The following is an 11134-nucleotide window of genomic DNA, read 5'->3' as shown; positions in this document are numbered from 1 at the left end:
TTTATCAAAATAGAAAACAAATGAAGTTTGAAGTTTAAAAATAATAGGATCGACCACTCACGACTAGCTAGCGCGGACGCGCGACTGTGCGTTCGGGACCACTCTGCTTTAGTAGTACCCTTATACTCTGTGTGTTTTCAAATGCATGGATATAGGTGTCAAATTTGTTCCAATAACTTTCGAGTGATAGATAGAGAGAGAGAGACAGACAGACAGACAGGTAGCTCGCTCCGGCCAGTCATGGTATTAGCTGTCAGTAGCCAAAGAATCAACTCAAACCAGCAGTAACGTTCCTTGTCAGTTCTACTTTCAATTCTGACAGCTAATACCATGACAGTGCCGAAACTATTATTTTATTTCGATTCGGATAAAAAATTAAACTTATTTGCGATCTTTGTGAACCCGCTGTCAAACTTGTATCAATCTATTTGTCAACTGCGAAAGAGGAAGTTTTTATCTTCCTTGCTAGTGTGTGTTAGGGGATATACTGAATGCAGTGAATTATTTTTCATGTTGGTATTAAATTGGGAGAGTGATTATAGGAAAATTTGGTTATGAATTCTATCAGATGACGCCACCGCATAAAAGTGAGATTTAAAAAAAACAGAAATTATTCAATAAATAGTCTTTTGTATTTCTTAACTGCACCAAAAATATCTCATGATTAAGTTAACTGCAAGCACAGTGGCAAAGCTGAAAGTTTGACAAAGTGAAAATTTACTTGTTATGGTTATCTCTACAGATATTCTAGAGAAATTATAACCAGCAGGTATTGACTTAAAAGAAAAAACGTTTAATATACTTTATAGTATATTAAGGTTGCATAACGAAATACCACATACGTACAAGTCATTAGTAAAGCGAAAGTGGCATATTAAACACAAAAGTCGCCAAATATTTAGATACACCTGTCTCAAATCATTTCTATTCACACAAGTCAAACTTGTCCCTTACTCTATTTCCACAGTCGGTAAAATAAAGACAATTTTAAAATTGATTAAATAAGACCGACTCTATTCTCAGCTAGTATTTATTTTATCGATTCCGAAAGGAAGAAAGACAAAAAGTCAGCCTTTGGAAATTTGGGGCGCGAAAGTCTGTTACTCTACCGATTCTGCCATTCGACTAAATTCCTCTCGTAAAAATTAGTAACTGTAACCTTTATTATTATCTCTGCTGTTAGAGGTTGATTACCATTTGAAATAAACAATACTTCAGCTCATGCGACAAAATCGTTGAGAAAGACATTAAAGTGTCAAACGTAAAAAAAACGATTGACAGAATCGCACAAACAGCGAAGCCTTAGAATAGTTAACAGTGTTTGTCTATGTTTTGAATACATGTTTGATCAGGGTCTGCTTCTCTTTACCTCAGTAATAATATACTGAGGTTGAAACGAACCATTGAAAGAGCTTGCACATTATCCGTCGACCTCCTAGAAATAGCAACCAAAACTGCCAAATTATACCTTACAGTCTTTTTCAAAGGATACAGTGGGTACTGTAGCCCGGAAGATTGGATGACGATAGTTTGAATACTATATAATTATCACTATGTCATAATGTAGCAGATTTTATGGAACTTTTATCAAAGCCACTTTATCACATGGTCTCAACAATTCCCTCTGATAAAAAAAAATGACATGTCAGAATTCATCATCATCATCGACGTCCTCTTTTAGCGTCCACTTTTCCGTGCTTGCATGGATCAGAAGGAATTTGTTCAAGCAAATCTTCTTCGGCCGGATTTCCTTCTTGTCGTTAGCCCCCACTTGTTTCCAAGTAAGGTAATATGAATCCATAACCAGACGTTTTCACTGAAAATTGGAAATGAACGATTCTGCTTGTATAGCAATGACGCTCTTTTACAAATATCACACAATGCAAAGACAAGAGGACACACACACAGTTCAAATTTACAGAAAACAAAAGACGAAGACGAAAATACAACACAAAGGAGGAGGCTCCACACTCCTCTCTCATGCTCTTTTATCCTCTCACTTTCACCTATTCTATTCTTCTATGATAACCTAACTGTTCTTATTTGCATACTTGTGTATTTGAGGGCCTAATGTCTTCGTGTTGTATTTTGCTGGGTAATGTCAATGAATGACGCTGGTGGTATTTGTTCATGTAATTGATGTTTTCTGGTCTTATGAAACACGTGTACATTGCGTAAAACATTAATGCTAATTATGTTTCCAGTGATCCTTCTTTCTTTTTATATACAACACACAGACTCCACACACTAACCTTTCTGGAGTTACGAGGATTGTCTGACAGACCGCATAGGAGGAAAGAGTTGAGCATGGAACCAATTTACTACACTGATGCTTCTTGGTAATGTGTTGCACTTATTGAATTATATGATGGGCTTCTTTCAATTTCCACCAATCAAATCCACTCACAAGGCCTGAGAACAGTAAAAGGCCTAAAATGCTGTGCAGTAGGACTGAACATGAAACCACACTGTTGGGAAGCAAACTTATAACAACACAGTCAATTATTTTATTTGATTTTGTAATAACCTCTTTATGGTGATAATAATTATAATAATAATAATAATAACAGTAATCCTTTCTACTATAAGCACAAGGCCTGAAATTTTAGAGGAGGGGGCTAGTCAGTTATATCCAACCCCAATACTCAACTGGTACTTATTTTATTGACCCCGAAAGGATGAAGGGTAAAGTAAATCCTGGTGGAATTTGAACTCAATGTAAAGATGGATGAAATGCCACTAAGCATTTTGCCCAGTGTGCTAACAATTCTGCCAGCTCGCCACCTTAATAATAATAATAATGGATGGAATGAAATCCAAGCAGTTAATATATGGGTGACAGCATCACTTTGATATGAAGCAGGAATTATAAAATGGCAAAAGAGAGAAATGAAGAAAATGGATACCAAGACCAGAAAAATGTTGACAGTACACTGAGCCTTCCGCCTTAAGTGTGATACCGATAGGGTGTACTTGTCCAAAAGAAAGGGAGAGGTTTGATCAGTTGCCAAGAGTGTATCGAAGCAGAAGAAAACTGCCTATAAAAAATGCTGTGGAGCCACTGTTGAAACACATGATGTCCAGCATCATCAAAACTGAAAATTGTGTAACTAAAGAAAAATTTAAACAAGAAATGAACAAAAATAAAGAAAAAGCATGGAAGGGAAAAAAATGTACGGTCAGTTTGCAAGAGATGTAAATGCCATACAGAGGACCAGTGGCTATGGATGAGGAGGAGTGACCTGAAGATAGAGACAGAAGCACTCATATGTGCAGCCCAGGAACAAGCGTTAAGGACCAATTATAAGATGTGCAGATTTGACAACACTACCGATAGCGACTAATGCAGAATGTGTGGTGAGAGGAGTGAAACGGTATGGCGCATCGTTAGTGAATACCTGAAATTGGCTCAATGCGAATACAAATGATGTCATGACAATGTGGCAAGAATGATCCATTGGAGCTCTGTGGAAATCACGGTCTACAAAGAGCAAAGATGTGGTATGAGAAAACACCAGAAGGAGTTACCAAAAATGAGAACTGCAAAATCCTGTGGGATGTAGTGATCCAGTGTGATCACCTGACCAGACATAGGAAACCGGATATTGTTGTGGTGAATAAAAAAGAAAGAACATGTGTAATCGACATAGCATGCCACAGTGACAACAGGATCAATGTGAAAGGAGAAGAAAAAATAAACACCTATGATGATTTAAAGTGAGAAATCCAAAAGTTGTGGTCAATGAAGAGAGTAGACATGGTGCACTTGGAAGTATCAGCACTCAACTACCAACATGGCTGAAAAAGAGCGATGCAAGTGTGAAGGTAGAACACCTACAAAAATCAGCATTGCTTGGAACTGCAAGAATTCTTTGCAGGGTTCTTGAAGCATGACCGGTAAACAAGTGTCACCTTAATCTGCTGGCTGTGGACAGCTGACACTTTCCATCATACGCAGCAAAATAAGCTGTAAATTTTCATATAATAATAATAGCAATAATAATAGTAAAGATGAGGATATCAAATTTTGGTACAAGGCCAGCAAGTTCAGGGGAGGGGGTAAGTCGATTGCATCGACCCCAGTACTCCGCTGGTACTTATTTTATTGAACTCCCCAAAGGGTGAAAGCAAAGCTGACCTCAGTGGAATTTGAACTCAGAATGTGAAGATGAACGAAATGCTGCTAAGCATTTTGCTCAGCATGCTAGTGATTCTGCCAGCTTGCCACCTTAATAATAATAATAAAATCTTAATTTCTCCAGATTCTGAAAGGGTTACTGCTAAATCCTCACTTCATGATGGGTTGTTAGGTGCTAAACCATCAGGCAAATCCTATTTCATCCTGAATACCACATTGGTCATCCCAGCTCTCCTTCCTAAATTGAGGTATACAGGTCACCAGAGGTATGCAGAATGTAGAATGAAAGACTTGCAGTGAATTTGAAGTCCCTTAAATTGATAAGTCTGACATGATATCCATGCTGCCACTTCCCTTGTTCACTAAACAGCAGTAGCAAGGACAGCACCCACTCTCTGATCTAAGCGGTATGTAATCAGTCAAAATAACATTTCCATTGTTACCTCCATTGGAGTCCTAATCATGCTCAATGTAATATGACCCTCACAAACCTTATGAGTTTAGCAGGGGTGGGAGGTTTACATATTTACCCTCACCACATCCATTTACACAGTAAGTGCTATGACATTGCAGCACAGATATTGACATCTCAAGAGTAATTATTAACTAACTGCATTCCACATGGGAACTCATTGTCCTGTCATGATCTCCCTTTACCGCCAGCAACTAACATTAACACAACACCAATAGCTAATATCATCAGCCCTGCCATTACTACCACAGTCATCATCATCATCATCATCATCATCATCATCAACAACACTTATTACTACTAGTACTGCCATTGCTACAACTACAATCATCATTGCTGCTGCTACCATTACTACTACTACTACTACTACTACAAGTTGAAGTACTATCATAACTAGCACTATCACCTGTACTGACAACACTGCTACTAGAAGCCAAGGAGGGAATCTCTAGGTAGTCATAGAAATAGCAGCTAATTTCCTTTTGAATCAAACTTAAAATGACACATTGGGTAACATATTCTTGGATATACTATCGGAAAATAAAATAGAATGGTTGTCATTGCAATAGCGTCGATTATAGGTCTGTTTGATGAGAGTTGTTTAAGGACTAAATATTAACAACACTATGACCACCACCACCATCATTGCAGCAGTAACATCACAACTGTTGTACAAACATTATTTACACTTGACGGATATTTGTCCTCATCTTGCTTGCTGTTAATGCAACATTTCGGCTGATATACCCTCCAGCCTTCATCAGGTGACTTGGGGAAATTTCGAACTTGGGTTCTCATTCCTAAGGTGTTTTTTATGTTGCTATTATTATTATTATTATTATTATCATCATGATGTAGTGGTTAAGAGCACAGGCTACTAACCCCAATATTCCAAGTTCGATTCCAGGCAGTAACCTGAATAATAATAATAATAATAATAATAATAATAATAATAATAATAACAACAATAATAATAGAAACATCAAAAAAACCCTTAGAAATGAGAACCCACATTCGAAATTTCCCCAAGACACCTGATGAAGGCTGGAGGGTATATCAGCTGAAATGTTGTGTTAACAACAAACAAGATGAGTACAAATATCCATCAAGTGTAAATGTAAATAATTCCTCATCTCTTAAATATAGAACTATTGTACAAACACTACTATAATTTCCTCCACAAAGATTACATCATTCTTACCACCTCTCCAACACTACCATTATCACTTTATCACCATAACCAGTACACCTATTATACAATCATTACATCATTATTTAACATGAGCCAAGAAGAGAAACCTCTATGTGGTCAACTGACATGTTAACAATAGTGACCAAATCTCCTTCAAATCACATCCTAAAATCTTTTTTTAAAAAAGCAGGACACATTTGATGATACTGTCTCAGATATAGAAAAATATTTGGGGTTACAGAATAACAAGATTTCCCACTATGGCAATTATTATATTGATTTCTGATTTTGGCACCAAGCCAGCAATTTCAGGAGAGGGGTAAGACAATTATATCAACCCCAGTGCTCAACTGGTACTTATTTCATCAACCTTCAAAGGATGAAAGGCTAAGTCGACTTCAGCGGATTTGAACTCAGAACATGAAGATGAACAAAATGCTGCCTTGCATTTTGCATGGTGTGTTAATGATTCTGCAAGCTCGCAACCTCAGCTACAATTATAATATTGATTTCTGATGTAGGTACAAGACCACAAATTTTACTGTTGGGGCAGTTAATTAAATCAATCTCAGTTCTTGCCGATCATTTATTTTATGTGCTTTGGAAAAATGAAAACCAACAGTTGACCTTTGTGGAATTTTAATTCAGAATACAAAGAGGATGTGAATGAAATTACAAGGCATTTAATCCTTCATTGTATCCTTCCTGTCATTTACTATCCTCTCTGCAGTTATTACATCATCACTATCTTTGTGACTATATCTAAAGACTCCCTTTGGTCACAAAGTACAACACCAGGCAAGGCTGTTTGTGAGAGACCAGCAGTCACCAATGCATACCAATCTTCCCTTTCCAATGATGTTGTCCAAGGGAAAGGCAAAGGCTGATACAGCTTGGCAACAGTGACATTGCAACTTATTTCTAGAGCTAAGTGAACTGGAATAGTGTGAAATAAAATGTCTTGCTCAAGAACACAATATATAACCCAGTCCAGGAATCAAACTCACAATCTCACAATCATAAGCCTCACACTCTAACCACTGAGCCATGCACCTTCATGCAACTATATCAGTACACAACAAAATTTGTGTGTGAAGTTACTTGTGCAACTATATACACTGATATATACAGATAATCACTGTGTGATATAACATAGCAGCTAAGGTATTCATCATCATCATCATCATCATCATCATCGTTTAACGTCCGCTTTCCATGCTAGCATGGGTTGGACGATTTGACTGAGGACTGGTGAACCGGATGGCTACACCAGGCTCCAATCTGATCTGGCAGAGTTTCTACAGCTGGATGCCCTTCCTAACGCCAACCACTCCGAGAGTGTATTGGGTGCTTTTATGTGCCACCGGCATGAGGGCCAGTCACACAGTACTGGCAATGGCCACTCTCAAAATGGTGTTTTTTACGTGCCACCTGCACAGGAGCCATTCCAGTGGCACTGGCAATGACCTCGCTCGAATGCTTTTCTAACGTGCCACCGGCACAAGTGCCAGTAAGGCGACGCTGGTAATGATCACACTCAAATGGTGCTATTTACGGGCCACTAGCACGGAAGCCAGAGAGCTGCTCTGGCAATGATCACACTCGAACAGTGCTGTTAGTGCTCCACTGGCACAGGTGCCAGTCATCGAATATGGTTCAATTATGATTTCGACTTCACTTGCCCCAACAGGTCTTCGCAAGCAGAGTTTAGTGTCCAATGAAGGAGAGGTTGGCATGGGTGCCAGTCGTCGAATTTGGTTCAATTTCGATTTCAGATATATATACACACACACATACACACATATGTGTGTATGTAAAAAGAGAGTATTCTTTGAGTGTTTATGTTTACACACACATACATTATACACACATATCTATAAATATTTATACACATATATAGTTGATATATAAACAGAGCAAATTTATCTATTTCTCCATTGATTGAAAAAAAATTAACAACCTTAATCAATTTTTGAACCTTATTAAGTTCTTGTCAGAGAAACAAACGTGTTTGTATACATGACATATCCAGTTGCTACAGAAAACTGAACCTACTAATTTACATATTATAATTGCTTAACAGTTTATTTAATATCAGTAGCTTGTTTGCTTTCCTTGCTGGCATGGATTGTAATGGTCCGAGTCAGTTCTTATTTGAAGTTACTGTCCTCCTAGACAAACAGATCAAAAGGCTATGTCTCACTTGTACATCTCATTTTTGGTTTGGTTTCTATGACTGAATGCCCTTCCTATCAGAGCTGTTGATGATAGGATATCTCCAGTAACTTTGCTGGGTGGGATTTATTGTGACACTAACACTAGAGAGGATGTCATGCCTCTGGTCATTCACCAACCACTTTACTAAGTGTATTTGCTGTATTTTATCATGGCACTGACACTTATATTTTGTAAGACTAAAGAGTCCTCATTAAAGTTATGTTGTGTCTGTTTACTCAATGCAACATGAAGAACAATGTGAAGAGCAGATAGAGAGAGAGATGATGGGAGAAACAAAGGTGTGTGAGTGAAGAGAACAAGTGTGTGATAGAGAGAGCTGAGGTGAAGGGTGGGAGAGGTGGAGAGAGAAAGAACATTGACTGTTAGTATAGAAAGGGTGCTGGTCAGGTATATTTAGTACAGAATGGTGGTGGAGGAGGGTTTGGGTATAGGAAGATCTCGGGCCAACCCTCATTACACAGGACGCATAGCCAGAGAGAGGAAAGCAAGTGATTGTCAGAGAGATGAGAATCATATAAGCCCAATGACATAGAGAAATTCACTGTCATCTCATACAATGAACAGAGGAGAAGGAGCACAGATAGAAGGTGAGTAATAAAGAGAAGAATGATGCAGAAATGAGTGACAGAGGGATGAAAAAGAATCAAGTAGCTTAGCAGGTGGCAAACGTAGACTCAACAGGACATATGGGGTAAAAGACCCAAATACAGATAGATATATTACACCTCTCAGCCCTCAACAATATCACTTATTTCAACATTCATTTCACTACATGCACAGTTGGGAAGGTCTTCTCCAGTACCACATATTGTCAATCACTGTGGTTACATGTTGTCTTCTGTGTGAAGCCTAACATTCCAAAGGTCAGTTTTCACCACTTCAACTCACTAATTCTGAGGTTTCCTTCTTTCACAGGTTCCATCCACTTCGTGCACCCTATGCTTCTTTATGCAGTTGTCATCCTTGCAGTCTTTTCTTGAGCCCACTATAACTCATCCCTTTTATACACAGTTTTTCCCATAGCTAAAAGTGCACTCCATCGTTCATGCACATTAATAATATATATGATTGCTTCGTTCCTTTCTAGCTTTCACAAATCCATTGCATTCAGTGTCCATGTCACACTACTATGCAACATTACATTTCATACACTGGTATCATATAGTCTCCTCCACTTCAAACTGAGAGAGAAACCTTTCGTTGCCGGTAGAAGTAACAGCTTTTTGACTTCTTCCAGCCTGTGTATATGTATACACATATCTTTTAATAGTTGAGTGCTACTAGTACAATACCAATGGCTTCATGCAAAAAAAAAAAGAAGTTAAAATTATTCAATTGTAGCTTGAATAATAGTGGTAGTTCATTCATTTTTATAAGACTTGGTGCATTCAGCTTAACAAAAATGACCAAACTACCAGTATTGTTCAAACTAGGATTGAATAATTGTGAACTTTTTGCATGAGAGCAAAGGTATCATACTTACAGCACTCAACTACAAAAAGATTTTATATACCAATGCAATGTTCATCATTCTCTTGTTTGTTATTTATTATTACACACACACACACACACACACACACACACAAAATTAATTATAAATGTCAGTTGTCTTTCTGCCTACACAAGAATACAAAGAAACAGACAGGAAAGAAAGAAGGAAAACAAAATGGCTACACAAATATCCCAACAGATATCTGACAAAGGACAAGAGAAAAGGTAGTGAATTTGTCTTTGTCTTTCCAAAGTTTCAAATAGTTGCAGCTGATTCTCATGACAGTGTCAACAATGAGTATTTCAGGGGTTTAATCAATGGACCAATGTACTTACTGTAAGAGGCAGAGTATTTCACAGATGTTTATCTCATGAAGTAATCTTCAGGTAAAATCAGTATGACAATATGTAATGCAGCTGGCTCTTTGGATTTTGAATGTAATTCAATTAATGTACTTTAACACACTTTCTATCCATGTAATTTCACTCAAGAGGCTTGCTTTTGCTGCTCTAATGTGGTGGGAGGAGATACTTGCCCAAGGTGCTGCACAGTGAGATAGAACATGGGACTCCATGATTTCAAAGTAAACTTCTTAATCATTCAGCCATGTCTGAACCATATCACATTGTATACACTAACTTACACATGTTTACATTATTGTATATATTATGGCTAGCGTGCGCGCACACACACACACACACACACACACAGAGCAAATCTGACAGTAAACTGCAAATAATACAGAGGCGTGTATATGATCATAACCATACACAAAATGACTGTTTAAATAAGGAAAGCCGGTAATGGGAAACTGCCATTCAGAATGGACACTTCCTTCTGTAAATACAGCATTTCCTGTCTAGAAACCTGATGCTACCACACAACAAGCCAAGCATGATATTCTATAACACTTAAACAACTGAGGCATGAAAGCTGTTCTGAATTACTAGTTGAGATAGAATGGATATAGTTGATGATCAGATAGAAAAAGAAGAAAGAAAGCGAAAGAGAGAGGAAAGAGATATAAAGAGAGAGGGGAGGAATGAGGGAGTTAAATAAGTTGATGGATGGATATACAAAGATTAATTGATAGATAAACGAATGTACATGTAACTTGATGGATAAGTGTAGGTAGCTGAGTGTGGGGATTAGTTAGAAAGATAGATGCATATAAGTTAGTAAAATACCCTGATTACACCCTGTAAAATACCTTGATTCAAACAAAAACGTATGAATGCATACGTATATACATATGTGTGAATGCATATAGGTATCAAAGGACATACATACATGCACAACAAATCATTTTTAATGATTTTGAAGTTATATATTATCCTACCACAATTTTATTAAAGAAAACACAGGTTATGGTTTTATCTTTGTTTTCATCATAATTATCATTTTAACATGAGGTTCCAGAACTCCATAGTGCTTTCAAGTAGCAAAAGTGGGTTGATGAATCACCAATTCTATCAACTGGTAGTAATTCACCAACATGATGCTATGCAGAGGGACTGAACCCAGAACCATGTTGTTAGGAATTAAACTTCTTATGTATAATATATATATATATATATATATATATATATATATATATATATA

The 11134-nt window shown here is 37.4% G+C and overlaps 1 protein-coding gene across 2 annotated transcripts in view; it reads right to left on the bottom strand.

The window, feature by feature from the left end:
* Positions 1-11134, bottom strand: part of LOC106868482 (monocyte to macrophage differentiation factor 2) — a 108085-nt gene that overhangs the window by 76030 nt on the left and 20921 nt on the right. The window contains exon 1 of one of the 2 annotated variants that reach the window (XM_052969259.1): positions 62-80. The exons of the other annotated variant lie outside the window; for it this stretch is intronic. The gene's annotated coding sequence lies outside the window, so the exon portion shown is untranslated. Of the gene's footprint in view, positions 1-61; positions 81-11134 lie in introns of those variants that run through there. 2 annotated transcript variants of the gene reach the window in all.

The sequence above is a fragment of the Octopus bimaculoides genome, chromosome 1, assembly GCF_001194135.2.
Source record: "Octopus bimaculoides isolate UCB-OBI-ISO-001 chromosome 1, ASM119413v2, whole genome shotgun sequence".
In the NCBI taxonomy this organism is placed as follows: Eukaryota; Metazoa; Mollusca; class Cephalopoda; order Octopoda; family Octopodidae; genus Octopus; species Octopus bimaculoides.
The sequence above is the reverse complement of the archived record's forward strand: the minus strand, read 5'-3'. Positions and strand labels throughout refer to the sequence as shown.